This window comes from Pantherophis guttatus, chromosome 3 (assembly GCF_059756535.1).
Source record: "Pantherophis guttatus breed Tessera chromosome 3, ASM5975653v1, whole genome shotgun sequence".
Classification (NCBI taxonomy): domain Eukaryota; kingdom Metazoa; phylum Chordata; class Lepidosauria; order Squamata; family Colubridae; genus Pantherophis; species Pantherophis guttatus.
The window spans coordinates 57,266,048-57,283,947 of record NC_142065.1 but is presented as its reverse complement, the minus strand read 5'-3'; the positions used below and the strand labels follow the sequence as shown (position 1 = coordinate 57,283,947).

At 37.2% G+C, this 17,900-nt stretch overlaps 1 protein-coding gene across 4 annotated transcripts in view; it reads right to left on the bottom strand.

Annotated features, from left to right (window-relative positions):
* The window catches only part of RNF220 (ring finger protein 220), a 382,422-nt gene that overhangs the window by 323,364 nt on the left and 41,158 nt on the right, over positions 1–17,900 (bottom strand). The window lies entirely within an intron of this gene.

Below are 17,900 nucleotides of genomic sequence, written 5' to 3'. Positions count from 1 at the left end.
TCATATAAGAAAAAAATCCAAGACATGCAGAGATTTCACTTCAAACAGAAAAGAAACAAGATGGCTTACATATTTGAAAATCCATTATTATGTTCGAAAAATGGGAAATCTCCATGGCACTATTCTTCCAAACAAAGATATGGAACCTACCTTATGAGCCTTATTAGGTTCTAGTACAGAGAGACAGACAACTTGCAGCTCCATCCTATATAGGACCCCCCGCCCCCTTTTTGTACCCCTCAGAGGCCTTTCTAATGGTGGCTACTAAAAATGGATGAAACAAGTTCCTGCCACTCTGAAGTGAGAAACACCTAAAAACTGTAATGTTAGCCTCAAAACAGGCAAATAACAGCAACAAACTCAACTCACTTGAGTTCAAGACAGGTATGATGAAGCCCTGCTCCCTGGTCAGCATTCAACTATTCTAAAAATGTTCAATATGGTCATTAGGTCACTTGCCACATTCTAAAGAAAATTAATAACTTGTAACTTTGGTCAATACTGGGAGCCGTAATTCAGCATTCTTTAGAATGTCACATGTTCCCTGGATTTTTTATTAATTTGATTTCTTTTAAAACAAGTACTATCATTTAGGTTCATTATTTACATCTCTCATCTAGGGCATGGCTATAAATCATTCCAACGGACCATCTAATTTTTTTAAAGCACGTAGCCATGGATTCAGTAAAGCAATATTGCAAAACAGGCAGGTTTGCATTATACATACTGGATAAAATATTTTTATTGTATTTTCTACCCCAAACTGTGGAAATTCTGCCATGTAGCCCCCCCCCAAAAAAGCAGTTCAAAATGCTGCATGTAGTCCCATTGCAAGTTGCGCAACTTGATCTAGAGCATATCTTCTCTTCTCTTTGCATTGAAAATATGGCATCGACAGCCACGTGTCTAATGTGGATGGAATGGGCTTCATGGACAACTCGCTCTTAAACTTACATAGCTACAAAGTTAAGACTAAATTATAATACATGGATTATTTAACAACACTTTTTGGATGCACTTCAGGCATCCAGTATTGATTATCGCTCCTGAGGATTGAACACTGGGCTGGATGAGACACTAGTAGCTCTTAAGTTCAGACAATATGGAAAGGTTGGGGAGGTGTGATAATTGCAAAGGAGCTGAAAGCTGAAAGGGGAGGGGGGACTCGGGTGGTCCAGGGGGAGGAATGAAGAAAGAGAAAAGAAAAACCCAGCAGTGTACCATGTTGCATTGTTCACGCTCAGACCTTCAATTTGCTCTCGGCATTCTCCTGCAGTGGGGAGAACGTTACGCTGGCTTAAGAGACAAATCGGACACAAAATAAAGACCAAGCACTCAGCAGTAAAGCAATTATCGCAACATTTTATGCCGGGGCTGTTCCTTTTGAAGGCTGCCTGGTGCTGCCCGCATGTACCTTAACCCGTTCCTAATAACCATAAAGTCACCATTATTTACGGTACAAGACATTAAATAAATAATGAAAAAAGCTGCCAGCACCAGAGCAAGGCATGCAGGGTGTGCAAGAGAATCCCTTAGCACTAGATTAACCTGTGCTGCAGGAAGAAAGTAACTGAGTCTTGAGCAGAGGAGCAGCAATCTAACATGCAAGAAGCACAGAGAATTAAATTGGGCATCAATGAGGTGGGGGAAAACCCAAAGTAGAATACAGCTCCAACTTAACCCAACAACTCAGGAGTTTCCATACTACTAAAAAAATTAACTTAAGCCTGTTCTGATCTTTGCAAGGCATAGGAAGCCCAAATGCCTATGAATTACAAATCAAGCAAGTCTCATAAGAATGGCAAGAAGGGCCCTTCTTTTAATTTTGCTAAAATTAAAATTGTACTATAGTTTCAAGATTTATAAAACCTAACCTTCATTGAATTCTACTGAATCCATTTATGTGCTGGCATATAATATAGGCTTATGTAATATAAGCCTTGACCAAGAAGGGAGCATATTCATTATTTTTTTATTTTTTTTAAAATTGTGGAAAGAAAAAGGAAGCGGTTCCTTTAAATAGGAAAAAAGGTTTCCCTTTTGAAAACAGTATTAGTTATCCCACCATTCAAATGCTCAGAGATGAGTAAAAGAAAATATAATTACATTTTAGACCAACCTGTTATTCTGGATCCTATAAATTACTGTTATTGATATTACATATGGAGCTATAGTGCTCCTAAAATCAACAAAAACATTATGCTTGAAATTCCTAGACTTCTTTAGAGCAGATGAAGACTTATTGAAAGTTGACCCTAGGGAAGTAGCAACAGTTGCACTAATCATAAGCTGTAAAATATTTTCATTGCCCACAAATTTGTGAGGATAATTTCTCTGCTTTTTTTTTTTTTAAAAAGGCTTTTCATTTGCTCTGAATGATCTTTGTGTTAAAATTATTGAAATGTTTAATAACATTTAAGTGCAAATCTGAATAACATTTTAAAAGTACCCACATATTGTATATTTTTAGTGTTATACTAAAAGTACAACACAGACAGCAGTTATAGTCACAAATAATGTAGTTTGTTTGATTTTGATTTCACATATTACATGAATTTGTCCTTGGTGGCTTGTAAACCACCATTGTTCAGTTTTGTGAATTCAGCTAATTGTCACTTATTCATTAAATTAACTATGGCTTAGACTGATGTGTAACTAGTAGACACATCTAGCTCGATCAGACTGGTTTAGACTAAACCTAGTCAGCAGTTTATTCTTCCAAATGTGAAATGCTTCTTGGGAGCTTGTGATGAAGGCTATGTTCATACAACAACAGAAACCTTGCTTATTTAATCATGATTTAGTGAAATAACACAATTGCCTGGATTTAAACAATATGCTAAGCCACATATCCACTAATCACATTTTAGCCTAGCATGTTGTGCAAACTCAGATAAACTATAGCCCAAAAGCAGGAACTACGTGAAAGTTCTTGGACAGATTTCTCTCAGTTTATGCGAATTATTTGAATGATCATGTTCATCCAAAATTTGTTTTATACAAAATGTATCTATTATTTGTGCAAATATAATCAGCTTGTGCCAAAGCACTAGAAACATAACAAAACTACTCACCAAGACCAATTTCTGCTCACACAATTTATCATTGTGTTACACACTGGTTCCTTTTATGCTGACTCTCTCACACTTATGGTATTTCCATACCTACAATGGCTACTATTGGAAGTGGAAGGGATTGCCCCTCTCGAATTGGCCTTTTTAGTCACACTAGATGCTGTTTTAGGACCTCTTTCCAGAGCACGATACCATAGTCTCTTGAGACTGAAGGATGCCAATGCAAATGGCTACTACTATTATTATGGGTTCAAAATAGCCATCCACATCTTTTCCTGTTCCCTGACTGAAAAGGAAAACGACCTTTCTAACTCTAGAAGCAGGGAAACATACTACCTACAGGTAGTCCTCAACTTACGACAATTGAACCCAAAATTTCTGTTGCTAAGTGAGACATTTGTTAAGTGAATTTGGCCCCATTTTACAACCTTTCTTGCCACAGTTGTTCAATGAATCACTGCAATTAAGTTAGTAACATGGTTGTTAAGTGAATCTGCTTAACATTGATTTTGCTTGTCAGAAGGTTGTAAAAGGTGATCACATGACCCCAGGACACTGCAACCATCATAATTATGAATCAGTTGCCAAGCCCCTGAAATTTGATCTTGGACGATGGGGATGCTATAAAGTTCATAAGTATGCAAAACTTTCAGTGCCTTTGTAACTTTGAATGGTCACTAAATGAACTGTTGTAAGTCGAGGACTACCTGTCCATTGCAGTGAAGCTGATGAAGGATCATCAGTGCTAGAACAAGCTTTTAACCTGGGCAAATGTATTGTATGCAATATAACGAAGTATGCTAATGAGATTCATAGTGCTGTGATGCATTCCATCTCCTTGCCTGCCATGATAACCATGCATATTAGAAATCCATCTGTAGAAAAAAAAATGGAAAAATGCTTTCATTATGTATTAAAAATGAGACAAGGAAGAAAATGTTTAAGAATAAGGCTGTAAACATATATGAGCACATTTGTCAATGCAATGGGGTTAAAAAGTTTGACACCGTGCCCCACAATCCCTTTTTTTCCACTGATTTAGTATTCACTCTATATGAGGCTTTGGGGGAATGTAACTCCTAGCACAACTAATGGGAGTTTGGGTATTCAAACTCAAACTTTAAACTCAAACAGGTTCACGCATCGTGCTAATTCTTAAGCCTGTTTAGCTTTTGTTTACTGAACAAAACACAATGAAGTTTCCACCATATGCTAAACTACATCCAAACAATTAATATTAAGGTTAGATTTCTACAATGAGAATGACTGGTTTGTACTCAGTGTACTAAATGAACTCAGACCATATGGTTAGGTTATTTATCCTAGTGATTTATTTGGCCACCCAATTCACCAAATGCAACGTGGTTCAATGTTTCGTGGGAATGCAGTCAACTGAGTTAATTCAGTTAACCATGGATTAACATGTTGTGTGAACACTTCCATTACCTCAGTATGTTTGCACCAAACCTTAAGAGCCACAATACAACCTCAGTCCCATATGGCAGTTGTGTATCAGTGTGCAAAAGAGGAGTTGAACTAAAGCAGAAAAAAGCACTAGTTTCAGCAGGAATCAAGCGTTCAAGGAACAAAGCTGATCCTATTGAAAGTGCAAACAATTGCAAGGAGCTACAGCAAAAGGATCTCTTGGAAACTGTTTCCACTTTAAATAACTGTATGCAAAACAAAGGAAACTAACTTCTCAGGCAGCTGAATAGTAAAAGTCAAGCACAGACACAATGAAAGACCAGGCCATCTGCACAGAGCCTCTGAGATGAGACTAAGAAAAGTAGCATGGGCTTTGTATACCATAGGGAGAAGCCCAGCCCTGCACTGTGCAGCAATGCTGTGGGTTGCAGCTGCTTAAAGGGCTCTGAAGCCAAGTGGACAAAAAATAAATTTGAAAAATTAATATAAAATAATGTTCTGGAGGGCCCATTTAAAACACACACACACACACATCCACAAAATGGTCAATATGAAAATGACTTAGGAAAGCAATATATGTAAGATGAGCAGATTGCAGATGGAAAAGGAAACAGATGAATCTATTATGCGGTGCAAGCTCAGAGATTTGTCACACAGCCATGGATTGCACCATTGAGAAATGAGGACAATCTGTATGTGTTGGTTCCAGAAGAACTGGATGGTGGCCCTGAAGACAAGAAAACTTTGGAAAAGTCACATGGGAACAGACCAGTAGCAGGAAAACGAGCTAAGAGTGCTGGCAGCCCTCTTATCGGAATGCACTCAGGAATGCTATATTATGATAATCGTTTTTTTCTTAGAGGAAAATAACCAGAGGTTTGAAAAACAATAAGGTTGATAGTATTTCTTAAATATAAGAGTTTGGTAGTCAAGAGAAATAACCTTTGATAGTTGCCATAGTCTTCATATCTGAATTCTGCTTTCAGATATTAAATAGGTTTATTTATCAAATTTATTAGCCACCCATTTCCCTCACAGAGGGGCTCTGAGCAGTTTACAATTTAATCAATACAATAAAAACATTAAAACTGAATAATTTAAAATTAAAAATATAAAACAACTGTCAGCCCTGGAGGCCATTTTTTTTTCTTTGAATCTTCAGGGCTGCCACATTTAGTGCTGTGGGAAATTGGGAGGGGGGATTGCATGGAGTTGTAGAGATGTCTTGTCTTTTCTCTGGGAGTCAAGGACGTTCAGCCTGCACCTGGAGTGACATAACTAGGAGGCATCTCCAGTTGGGATGGTGGATTGATTGGACCATGTGATGGACACGTGGGTGCAGGGGAAGGGACTTTGACTTTCCTTCGGATGGGGAAAACCTGGAAGCTTTCAGATTCGGGTTTTCCCAGATGTGCCAATATGAAATCTCTAATAAAATAGAAGTTTGAAGAACTTCTCGCCTTGGAGTCTTCTTTCGTTGGGGGTGTTACTTGGAATCCTGACAACATTATGAAATTGCAAGAGATGGAGAGATTCAAGACAGGAAGACTAAGAGTTATTAATACAGGTGGGGAGAGTTCTCATAGGGCCAACCAGTCTCATGGTTCTGTGGGCCCCTAGATCCCCCATGCAAGGATACACAGTCAGGTTTTGACACTTTTGCAGAAAGCCAGAATATTGGGGGGGTTTCTTCACCTCTGGGGGCAAGATGTTCCACAAAGCAGAAAAGGCCCTTTTCCTTGACCCTGCTGACTTGCCTCCAGAAATTGTGGGTGTTCCAAAACTGGAGGCTTTTAAGAAGAGATTGGACAACCCTTATCTGAAATAGTATAAGGTTTCTTGCTTCAACAAGGGATTGGACTAGAAGACCTCCAAGGTTGCTTCCAACTCTGTTATTCTGAATCCTCTGACTGACCAGGTGTGTAGCATGCCTTTCCTGCCTGAATGAGTGGGACAGGCTGATGTGATGCAGCGAAACTGGTTCCGTAGATAACCTGGCCCTATGCCATATTGGGCTTTATAGGAAATGTCCAACACTTTGAATTGGATCTGAAAGCAAATAGGGAGCCAGTGCAGTTTGTGTAGCAGAGGTGTTATATTTGCCCTTTTTTGGGCACCCACTGTAGCTTTCACGGCTGCTTTCTGCACCAGTGAAGCTTCCGGATACTTTTCAAGGGTAGCCCTAAGTACTTGGTCTTGTATTCTATGTTAAATATAATTTTAACTATGACCACAAACATTGCAACAGATGCAGGCCATAGCAAAGAATTTACATCTCTCTTTCAAGTTCAGTCCTCTATGCCTATCCATCCCTTTATTTTTCCATATTATTGCTTCACATAAGATGCTATTTGGCATGGAAGTATGCCAACAGGAAGTTCTCTTTTCTGCCAAATGAAGTTTATGAGGGCAAGATTTTAAGGCTAGTTCATTCTATCTGCTAACTTTAAATGGTTTGCTCATGGTTTATAGCTTGTTGTGTTGTACTAAATAACCATGGTTTAGTGCAATGAATAAATCAGGTCACTGCAATATCAAATGACTCAAATTCAATAAGTGCAAACAAAACATTATTTGGTATGTCTATTTGCATTGGAAGTGCTCTTTTGCATAAAAATGTAAGAATGTACTTGATCATGCTTACATACACATCTAAATACACAGTAGTAGAGCCAGGCACATTCATAATAACACCAAGATGCCAACTGCAGGAAATAAAAGAAAACTTGCTATCATATCATAACATGCCCTGAACTATAGTCTATGATTTGGTCTGTTTGAATTCTATGCAAAGAAAAGTAAGTAGGTTTTGGTGATTTTATTAATTTCACTAGTCAAATTTGTCATCAGTACAAGAGGATGGTTCAGTACTCACTTTGACTAAGAAGAATATTCTGTTATTTTGGATCGAAGTGTTTCATGTGATCATAAATGCCTATTAAAATTGACAATTAATTACAACTGCTCATTTCCACTTCCAATTTTTCCCCAAGTCTTGGGAAAACACTATTTGCTGTGAATCTGACATTTCAATGATCAAATATTGTTAAACAATATTTAAAAAATATTATCATGAATATCATGAAAAATAACATTGCTTTAAGTTAACCTTCTTTTCCCTCTCCATAACTTCCTAAATTCTTAAAAATCTCAAACTGATCAACATTCAGAAGTTCCACAACAACCCCCTTCTGACTTAAAAACTAAGTGCATAAAACCAGCTACACAAAGCCTCCTTGACTTGCATAGCCCACCCCCTAGGACAGCAACTGCACTAATAGGAAAATCCATCCCTAGCAAGCTCTATTGTTCCCAGGGCCCTCCCTATTTCCAATAGTGCTTGGGATCCAAGAGCTACAAAAGTTGGAGAACACACACACCATGCCAAAAACAAAAGAGTGGAAAGACTTTTGTATGCAATACAAAGAAGCTTTGCAGCAACAAAGCCAGCCACAAGATTTACTCACCTGCTTCTTGAGGCATTCAAAGCAAACACCATTTGGTGACTATGGCAGTTGACCTCCGTTCCCTATTCTGAAATCAGCCATTAGAGAGATTGTGTTCTCTCTCTTGCACGCACACGTATACAAGACAATTACATTAGTGGCTAGTTAATATAGCTTGTCTCCCTAACTCTTAGCAATTCAATAAGTTACATAAATTTCAGGATCAATAAACATAATTTAACAACATTTAGCATTCTATTTTGAGTTGCCATTATTATTTGCTTGTAAGGCTCACTTGTGTTCACATATTTTGCTAGGCCCAAAACAAAGAAATCAGATTACAATTAGTGTGACTATGTAAATTCAATAGGACTTACAGACCTGGTATTCATGCAAAGCAACTATATGAGTTAATATGTTGTTTATTATTTGGTATGTACTTAAAGCAATTGTGGGAGTTCAACAGAATTTAAAGACTGGTTCATTATCCTAACATATTTGGTTTATTTTTGGTTTGAGGTTAACAAATCCTAGCTAAAAATCCTGGCTTAGAATTATTTATGAATTTAGCCATTTGCAAGCGTGTGTGTGTATAACAATAATAGCTGTCATTGTGTGACCTTCAATAATAAAAGTGTACAAGCCAATTTTAACTTTGTGCATGCTACATTTTACACATGATTTCAGATACATTCCCTAATAACATAGTTGAATAATCATTGAGGGAAGAGAAAAACATATCATGCCAATTATCTTGTATCTTACATTTGCTATATGCTGTTTGTTAAAAGGATCCAAGGTAGCATTCATGTTCAATCACTTAATATGGAAGAGTAAAACTTTGGGTAAAAATGGTGTCCAGAAGAGTTGCAAATAGGGCCACACAATCTTGACCTAAGTTTTATTCTCAATATATTGTGTAAAGTCAATTAAAATCATTAGTGTACAATCATATGGAGTCTGCTAATTACGATCGTAAGTCACAAGGGTCATCATCTGATGAATCTAATTTTACATCTTTTTTGAAGTGTAAAGCAAATGCTGCAGTCATTAACCTATAGTTTGTATGGGGATTTTTTGCTGTAAAACAGAAGTAAATGCTGGTTTTCACCAAAAATGTTATAAATCACAGTCATGTGACTATAGGAGGCTACAAACACAACCCAGTTGGAAAGCGCTTGAAATGCAGTTGCATGATTGTGGGGGGACATCAGAACTTCAGAACTGGATCCAATGTATCTTTTGGGGAGGGTCCACTGTAACTTTGAACAAAGTTTCAACAAACTTTGATCACTAAGCTACTGATTATAAGTCAAGGACTACTTACACTTTCTTTTCACTCAGTATCTAAGAAGCCTTTCCACTGGCTAGAAGTGCCTAAGTAAACTCCAAATATACACACCAAAAAAATCAAGGAAAAATCCACTTTGGCTCAATTTAGGTTAAAACCAGTGCATTCAACATAGGATAAATCTAATCCTCCAGCCTTTTTGTTTTCAGAATAATGTCCATGCATATTCTTAGTAAGAAGCAAGCAGAAGAAGCAGAAGTGCTTCCATAGTAGAATCTTAATTTTGTTCATGCTCCTATTTCACATATTTTTCCAGAACAGTACTGGCTATTTAGTAAATTAAAATGTTAAACCAGGTGAATATATGATGATAATTCGAGTCATAGTCCTGATTTGAATGATACATGTACAAAAGCACAATAAAAATAGATTAATTACATATGAACAAATTGGCTTCCTGGTCAGAAACACTATGACTAGTTGCTGAGAACAATATCCAGTTTAAAGAGACATGTTGAAATTGATGATTATGGAAAACAAGATGCTGGATTACAGAACCATCCTCAGATGCTCAATTCTTATGTATGCTTTATTTCTGTATTGTTTTTAAATGTTCTAATCTCCCAGAATTGCTATTGTGATATGGATGCCTATATAAATTGACTCAATCAATCAATGCCTTTGGTAGAATACAGAGGGTTCTTCCTATGTTCTTTTAAACCATCCCAGAAATAATGAAACATCCACCTTAAGAGGTATATTCAAAGGAAAGAACTTCCTGTAATTGTCTTTCACACCCCACTTTTTTCAATCTCACAATGTGCTGGTCAATTAGGGATAAGCAAGGAGACAGAAGTAGAGAAAGTCTTTACTGAACATTATCAAGGACTGTCTGGGTTCACAAATTGGTTAACCTGCTTAATGAACAGATTTAGCAAACTCAACCGCTGTGATTAATTTATAGTTCAAGGTATTATGTGATCTCAAGTTTTTTATTTATCTAACTCTAATCATGTAAATATGTCATGCAAAACAGTCATTTGGGTATTTTCCAGAAGATTTGCATAAACTTATCATAGTTACAGTGAACTATACTCCAAATGTTCTGGCTAATTAAAACACTAACCAAAGGCCTCAACTTCACTTAACAGACCTAGTATTCTTATGATATCCAAGTTTAAATGCTCAAAGCTTAGTCTGTGCAGACTTCAAATGGCAGCCATTTTGGGTTCAGGCAACAGAAGTCTCAAAACTTAGTTAAAATGGAGTGTCCCAACTGGAGTGTAAAAAAAAATCCAGTGCATGAGCACTCATTAAGCAAGCTTTTTTTAAAAGAATGATGTGTGAACTTGGCTGGAGAGTATGAATTCCACCCCCATTTTTGTGGGGGATTTTTGAGGGATGTTAAAAGAGAAGGAGGAAGAGGATTTCCATCCCTGCCTATTCAATTTCACTCTCAATAAAACCCAAGTCTGAAAACCCTCTGGCCAGAAAACTGACAAAGAAATTAATAATTAATTCAAAACCCTAGCAGAGCACACAATACTTTAAAGTGGGTATTTGAAGAAAAATGAATCACATACACGCCAAGGTTCTCCTTTGAAAACCAACATCCAGACTCTCTTGCAGATGCAGGATTTCTGCAGCTGTGCCAGCAAACCTGTTCAGAAAGACCTTTCTCCCAACTCACTTTTTTCACAGTGCTTTTTTTATAGTTTCAATTGTTTTGTTTTCTTTCAGAAGAAAGAACAAAAAGAAAACCCATAGCACTTTAAACTTAAGGCTATTAAAAATAAAATAAAAAAACCAGAAAGGAAGCTGGATAGGAGGCGACTTGACAGGATATTTTCTCTTGGCTGAAAGTGTCTTTTTTTTCTCTTTAAACCTGCTTTTGAAAGATTTAGACCTCATAATGATCTTCACTTTCCTAGTTGCTTCTTGTTCTTGATAAGTGTGAACAGTAGCAACTTGTATTGCATTGAAAAGAACAAATCTTTTCTTTTGTTCTTGCCCAAAGTCTTAGCTAATTGCTTATAGTTACTGTTTGTGTTGTCTGTTAACACAGAAAAAAGGCACAAGGTAGTACTTAGTGAAGATGTAAAATCAATCTAGTGGGGGCCAAAAGATAAAATTTATTTTCAGTGAGCTTAGGTAGAAGATACAATGCAGAAGTTCTGAAAGAGGGGGAAAGTAAAAGAAGCTTCAGAAATAAATAAATGACCAATGCTTCTTGGGTGAGCCCCATCTTACCTATCAGTTTTTACAGGGGGCAATACATTTTATTTCTCGCCAGCCTTGACTTATCGCAGTCTTGTTTTTAATGAGGTATAATAAGGAGAACATTTTGTAACAACACGGCTCCTCTATTTTATCCAACAAACAGCTGTGTCATGGCTGTCGCGATGAGAATGAATCATATCTCTCCGCCTGCATATGCGAACTCCCATGTAATTACCCTTGCATCTTAAATAAAGCAGGCCCTAAACCTGTCGCTCAGATTACAAGCAAGCGGAGCAAACCTCATAACTGAGGCCTCTATCATTACATTAATTTATCACAGAACCACAGAGATTAGAGATTGGAATTAAAACACAATAAGGAAGGTGCTGCTATGACAGCTACAAACAAGCATGGAGAGAGAGGGAGAAATTTATTGCAGAGGTTGAGCAGCCTAATTCCTTAACCAGTTCAATATGGAGGATGCTAGATGAATATTGTATAGGCTACCCCTCCCATTAAAAAACAAAAATGGCAGCGAGCTTGACTAAAGACCATTTCAACTCAGATTATGCCCATTTGTTAGACACATTAAACCACAATTAAAATATGTACACTATTAAAAAGCAGAGACAAACCTTGCCAACTAAAGTCCGTATAGTCAAAACTATGAGTTTCCTCATAGTACAAATAGTCCTCGACTTACAACAGTTCGTTTAGTGACCATTCAAAGTTACAATGGCACTGAAAAAAGTGATTTATCACAATTTTTCACTCTTACAACCATTGCAGCATTGCCATGGTCAAAATTCAGATGCTTTACAGCTGGTTCATATTTATGATGGTTGAAATTTTCAATGGTCATGTGATCACATTTTGTGATTTTTCTGTCAATTCACTTAACAATCGTATTACTAACTTAACAACTGCAGTGATTCACTTAAGAACTGTGGCAAGAAAAGTCATAAAATTGGGCAAAATTCATTTAACAAATGTTTAGCTTAGCAACAGAAATTGTGGGCTGAATTGTGGTCTTAAGTCAAGGACTACCTGTCATGTATGGCTGTGAAAGTTGGACCATAAAGAAGGCTGAGTGCCAAATATGCTTCAGACCTTTGTTGTTGGAGAAAACTCTTGAGAGTCCCTTTGACTGCAAGGAGATCAAATCACTAAATTCTAAAGGAAATCAACTCTGGCTATTCTTTGGAAGGACAGATACTGAAGCTGAAGCTCAAATACAGGTAGTCCTCAACTTACAGCGACAATTAAGCCCAAAATTTCTGTTGTTAAGTGAGACATTTTTAAGTGAGTTTTATCCCATTTTACGATCTTTCTTGCCACAGTTGTTAAGTGAATCACTTAACAGTAACACAGTTAAGTGAATCATTGATCAGATGATCATGGGGCTGATACAAAGGTCATGAATATGAACAATGGTCATTAGTCACTTTTTTCAGTGCCACTGAAATTTTGAATGGTCACTAAATGAACTATTGTAAATTGAGGACTACCTATATTTTAGCCATCTAATGAGAAGAAAGGACTCATTAGAAAAGACCCTGATGTTGGGAAAGATTGAAAGCAAAAGGAGAAGGGGATGGTAAAGGATGAGATGGCTAGATAGTGTCATCAATGCAACAAACGTGAATTTGGACAAATTCCAGGAGACAGAGGAGGACAGGAGACCTGGCATGCTATGGTTTATGGGATCACGAAGAATTGGACACAACTTAGCGACTGGATAACAAAGATTTATCTTAATCTAGATCATCTATTTTATATTACATGTTGCATAGGATTTAAGGTATTCACCTTCACATCATTTTGAATTCATCTGTATTTTTTCTTGTTTGCATACAAAGCTGGGTTTACATTTGTGTTTATTGCTGACGTAATCCCCTTTTCATTTTATTTTTGTTTGTGTCCCTGTGAAAATGAAAAACTTCATAAAATAAAGATAAATGAACAGCTGAAATCAAATAATTGGTTCATATATGTACTATATGAAACTACTAAAGAGTTCAAGGCAGTGGTGAAATGTAAAATTTGTTACTACCAGTTCTGTGGGCGTGGCTTGGTGGGGGGTAATGTGACTGAATGGGCACAGCCAACTTTTTTTTTTTTTAACTTTTAAAACTATTTTTTCTACAACCTCTTTGGCCGAAGAGGTTGTAGAAAAAATGCTTTTAAAAGCCTCTGAGGATCCCAGCTGAGCCGCGCGATCATCAGAGGCTTTTTTTTTTTACTTTTAAAAGCATTTTTTCGGCCGAAGAGGTTGTAGAAAAAATGCTTTTAAAAATAATTTTAAAAGCCTCTGATCATTGCGCAGCTCAGCTGGGCATGGCGGGGGCAGGGATTTTTGCTACCGGTTCTCTGAACCACCCGCCGCCATCGCTACCGGGTTGGCCAATCCAGTCCAAACCGGGAGCATTTCACCCGTGGTTCAAGGTGAGATTCAATGTAGGAACCAAGCAGCACTATAAGAATATAACTCAAACAAAACTGAATCTAAATATTCAAGCATAAGTTTACCACATCATGGAACAAGGTAGGTCTACAATGTACTCCTAGCTTCTATGTGTGCCACCTCACGTTTTATTCCAGCATAGTTTTATCGTATATAATATGTCCTGTCACATTTTAATTTTCCAACTGAAAGTAACTCTTGAGTATTGGCTGTTGAACATTACAACTGTGCATACTTCAAAAATATTTAGACAGTAGGGCTTCAGATCTCACACTAGCACACCACCTCTCTGCTATTCATTAAAGTAGTCCAACTTTTGTCATGTTTCTGAAAAAAGCCTAGCTGCTTTAAGAGATACATTAGCTTTAATGAATCAATACGTTTGAACAGCTGTTTTTTTTTTCCAGGCTCCTGAAAAAGTCAGGCTTCTTTAATGAGTATCAGGCAGGTACTCTGGCACTTCATAGCAGCATTGTATTATTGAAATAAAATATAACCTTACAGAGAATAGTCCAAAAATATACTTGGTTGGGAATTCTAGGAGCTACAGTATATTCTAATACATTTGGAGGAAATGAGACTGTAGAAGGCTGGCTCTAGCAAATCAGTACTGGGATTGGATAGCTTTACTATACCCTTAATAGAACTTGGTGAATAGAAAGAAAGAGAAATGAAACACCTGACATCACCCAATGAACTCACTAAACAGTGCTGAAACCAAAAACGAAGCAGACAGCCTCATATGTCATAAGAATTAAAGGCACATTTCCCATTTTGTAATGATGCTTTACAGAAACCATTCCACTGTAAAACTTTATGATTTGAATCTTTATAGCTGCTAGCAGAGCCCAAGCTCATAGACGTAAATTATAACTGGCAAAGTATGATCCTTCCAACCCCTTCTTTAGACAATGTTCTTGCACTGTGTCTAGCAGTTTCTCCTGGTCTTTGCCTGCAGAGTGTACAACTATTTTGGCATCATTCTATCACATGATGTCATCTAAAGATACTTTTCTTTATGAGAAACTCATTAACAACTAAATGTAAATGGCAGCTATGCCCAGAGGGCACCGTTATTAATCTGTTTATCACCAGGACTATAAAAATGCTAAAATGCTAATAGAACTATGAATACATCAATAAACCTAGGTAAGACTGCAACCTACCTGGTAGGTTGCAGCCCTTAGAAGTTCCTTTAGATAGAAAAGGAATGTGTTTGCACACCAAAATCATACCCTGTTTTCCCCAAAATAAGACATCCCCTGATGATAAGCCCAATCAGGCTTTTGAGGGCATGGCAATAAGGCCAAGCACTTATTTCAGGGTTCAAAATAATATAAGACAAGTGTCTTATTTTCGGGGTAGTAAGAAATACATCATTCATTAAAAGTTCCTATGTTCAAAACTATCAGATCAAATCATTAAAGGAAACAGCATCATGTCACATATACCATTAGCACAGAATAGCTTCTAGAAAGGCAAGTCCTAAAGTTCTTACAATGCAAGTCTTACGGGCTGAAGGCTGTGAGCTCAGCCATCTTGGTTTTAGATCCATGTGCCTCCAAGCTAAGGATTCCCAGGAGAGATGTTATAGGATCTGGGCTGTGATATATGCCTTCGTGCACGTGTCTCTGTTTGTGTATATCAATATGCCCATGTTTCACCTTTCGTCCACAACCTGCAATGGCTTCCAAAATTTCAGCTGCGATTCAACTTGCAATTTATCTTTAAAGTCCTCATGGTATGAGTGCGAATTATCTGAGGGACTACTTCTCTCCTTCACATCAGATCCAACAGAAGCAGCATACTCTGATTTCCATTGATTAGAGAATGTCATCTTGCATTTATGACATTTCTGTGACAATCCTGCCCTATGGAACACACCATCCCCTGAATTTAGGTAAATCTCTGCTGGCATTTTGAGATGTCCTTAAGACTTGGGAGCTTTCTTGAGTATGAGAGAAGTGAGGTGAACCCATTATGTGTTGACCGATTTCCTTTGTTGTTATTTTTTGTATGTTTTGGTTTTCATTGTATTATCTATAATTATTTTACACTGATATTTTAAATTTTATTAGCCTTCTAGAATCATACTTGCAAGTTGCCCTTTAAATAATTTTAAATAAATATTAAGGGTCCAAAAATCACAGATCAAAGGTGACCTACATTTGAAATTTACCCAAATATTTTGACATATACAAGGCACATTCTACATTAGATATTTGTCCTAGTTTGGAATTAGTTCCTAACATAATTGCATGATGATCTGATAGTTTTGAAAGTGAAGTACGTTTGCTTTCTGGCTTTGATGCAGTTTATTTGAAATTGGAATGAAACTGGTATTTTCTTTGTAACACTGTGGTTCTGCACAACTTGTGGGCAGCCAATGATGGGACCTCTTCATTCTACCTACCACTTCTGGATTCTTCTTTCCACCATTATATTATTTCACCTTTGTAGGCTTTTGAATGCAGCTGATCAATGGTGCCTTGACAGCTTAGATGTTTACAAATGATCTTTCATAACAGAGTTTCAAATCAAGCAACAAGGATTGGGATTGGAGTCCATTCTTTTGCCATTGAATGGTATGAGGGGATTTTTTGATACAATCCATAAAAACTGTAAAGTAAGGCCTGAAACAACTTTCCTTCCATTCTCCTACTGATTAGAGGAGAAAGAAGGTTGGTTTATTATGTTTTCTGAATACTGTTAACATTTCAAGGCTGTCAGAGGTGAAGGTGATTGGTAGTTGTCTTTGAACTGCTTTGGAGGGTTTGGGGAACAGAAATACTGGTGATATAGAAGTGCTCTTAAGTTTTCCATAATACTGCCTTAGAAAAACTACTACTCATATGAACTACCCACTACTACCTATATGAACTATCCACGTTCTGAACTGTGCCTCTTCATTTTCTGCATACCACTAAATGAGCCTAGATTTTCAATGAAGATTTTATTTGGTATCTATGCCAACAGTTAGCTGGGGAACAAGACAACATGAACATGGGACCATATATTTGCAGTGGCAAACAACTGGAAAAGGCTATGGCAGTCTCCTCTCTCACTTGAGGTGTTTTAGAGTTACCAAACATCCAAAGAAATTCATTCTATTCTGAACAAGAAAGAAGTTGTTACTTTCTTGTTTTTATTAAAAACCTGTCCACTATCCTAAAATCCTTGAAATATAGAACTGGGGGCCAGATGGATCTACCATGAAGCACAATAATGCAGCAACCAAGAATTTATAATATTTTCATTTGAAACTAAGGTCAATTTATTATGTCTCTTAATCCCCTGATCAAGCTTTAAAAATGAGAAATTGATGCAGATTTATTTTTATAAGCACAATTAAGATGCCAAAGGAAGCAATCTAATTTGATATTGTGCTCCAAGAGAAGTTATTCTGAAATCTTGAACAAAAGGAAAATCCTAGCTTATGATGGTACTGTGTGAAAAGAGATAATCAGAAAGACTTTTGTTTAAATTTGCTGAATTCAGGGATGGTTCATACTGGGGGGGGGGAGTATCAAAATCAGTTCTGGGGATCAATAGTGTAAAATATCCACTGCACAACAAAGCTTGTATATTGAGCGCATTTTCATATAGTCACCAACTGCATTTTCCTCATCCTCACAAACCAATACTGTCCCCACCATAATTTTCAAACTGAAGACATTCATGACTAAGTCAATGAAAACTCCTTCCAGCTGACCAACAGGAGAGCACAAAAATTGTCATCCAGCCATGTCATGTTCTCATATTAATTTTGTCTGTCATTTCAGCAAAATCTGGCTGTGAATGCTGTCTCTCTTCTTGTTTAGAGAAATGATGATGTGGCATCTAGGGGCCTGCACATCAGCTGGGAGTGAGTAGAACAAAGAACCAGGAAAAGGCAAGAGTTTCTACCAGTGAAGAATCACTCATCAGCAATCTCAGGCAACACAACTGCTAAACTATTTTTACAAAATTCCTTTTATGTT